General features: G+C 36.7%; 1 non-coding gene across 1 annotated transcript; it reads right to left on the bottom strand.

The window, feature by feature from the left end:
• Window positions 1-1,268: 1,268 nt before the first annotated feature.
• Window positions 1,269-1,350, bottom strand: TRNAS-AGA (transfer RNA serine (anticodon AGA)). Its single transcript has one exon. It is a non-coding gene; the product is annotated as a tRNA-Ser (tRNA).
• Between the last annotated feature and the right edge of the window lie 489 nt (window positions 1,351-1,839).

Here is a 1,839-nt window from a genome sequence, read left to right as displayed (position 1 = left end):
AAAAAGAAAAGAAGAGAAAGAAAAAAAAATGTGCATATGGTTCCAAGAAAATATCTAAATGGTAATTAAAACATATTCAGAAGAATGACATTGAAAATAATACTTATGAAATATGTTTCATGCAGTCCAAAATGCACTTGGATGCTTAAACTCTTAAATACATAATTAAGAATAAAATAAAAGCTGAACATCAATAATCTGAGATCCATTGGAAGAAATTAGAAATTAGCAAATTTTACCCAAAGAAATCTTAGGGAAGGAAATGAAGAAGAAAATAGCTGATTTAATGCAACGAAATAGAAACATAAGATGGAAATAAGCAGAAAAAAAAAAAAAGCCAAAATTTTGTTTAAAAAAAAAAAACTAATAAAATTGCTAGATCCTTGGATAAACTGATTGAGTTTATCCAATAAGGCACAAATAACTGATCTCAGATATAGAAAAAGGAGAATGGCAGTTCTAACAAATAAAAAATAAGATGCAGCAAGGCAAGAAGTGAGGATGAGCTCCACCAAGCTTCCAAGGGAGTGATAGAATTCCCCTAGGAATTCCTTAAAAATTACTCAACTGTGGCTAGCATTCCTTTGACCAATGCATTATTTAACCCATAGTTGTTAATCACACAATGTGATTCTGCACCTGAGGTGATTATCCTTCCGTGCTCTAAATATAGTCACACATCACTTTCTTTTCAGTCCCTCTTGCCTCATTATCGTCCTGGACACCTGGACAAGCCAGTCTGGCTTGAAGTCGTCAATTCATTTTTACATGATTTCAAGGAAAATTGCTTTACTTAATATATTTAATTGTTTAGTTGTTTGCTTAATAATGCCCAAGTTATTCCCATCTTGGCGACCATATCTGAGTCTTTGCTTTCACTTGTATTTGATCCTGGATTTCCTGGAATTTCCTTTTCGGTATGAATGAGAATATTTACTTGACTGAAGTAGATCCCTAACAAGGGAACAATTCTGTGAGACACAAACACTCCTAGCAACATTTTTAAAGGAAAGCTGCCTTCAAAACAGGGCATCGATTGCAGGAAACACGATAGCATCACCTTGGCTCTTCTTGGGGGTAAAACACCAGTAAGACTCTGGTCGAATTAACTTTTTTTTTTTTTTCAAATAAGTACACATTTTCCTCATTGTTTCAGGAAGGTGGCAGAATATTTTTAGTGGGCCTATAAAGAGAAAAAGTCTGATCAGGCTTCTTCCTGGAAGATATCTGATAAGGTGTTACATCCCCTTTGCAAAGGGAAACGTTATCGTAGTCGGCAGGATTCGAACCTGCGCGGGGAAACCCCAATGGATTTCTAGTCCATCGCCTTAACCACTCGGCCACGACTACATAAAGAACGCTTTGCTCATTAGCATAAATCACTGTACTGAACTATAGCTCTCTTGGAAAGGCCAAATTCTCTGCCAGAAATTGTATTTGCTGTCAATGTTTCTTATTCTTTGGCATTAGTTAGATGATTATCATGCTGTTGTTTCAAACTGACAAGTAACACTTTATCCTTGGACCTGGGAGGACCCCTTCTTCTGACGTTCTGATGGAAGGAGACGAAGCAGGATGCATTTCCAGAGATCAAGCTTCCTGCTCCTTCAGGAGATGGGGATGCAGGAGACACCCGCAACAACAGGGACACACTCTAACATTCGCTGCAAATCTTTGACTTATAGTGACGATTTGAACAACCTCAAATGGCCATCGATGTTTGATGTTTAAAATAAATTTTGGAAAATCCATAGAATGGAAGCTTCTGCAAGTGATAAAAGGAATGAGATGTGCTTCTATAATGCTGATATGATATGTACTCCAGGATATTCTTTTAGC

The sequence above is a fragment of the Macaca mulatta genome, chromosome 4 (assembly GCF_049350105.2).
Source record: "Macaca mulatta isolate MMU2019108-1 chromosome 4, T2T-MMU8v2.0, whole genome shotgun sequence".
NCBI classification, from domain to species: domain Eukaryota; kingdom Metazoa; phylum Chordata; class Mammalia; order Primates; family Cercopithecidae; genus Macaca; species Macaca mulatta.
The sequence above is the reverse complement of the archived record's forward strand: the minus strand, read 5'-3'. Positions and strand labels throughout refer to the sequence as shown.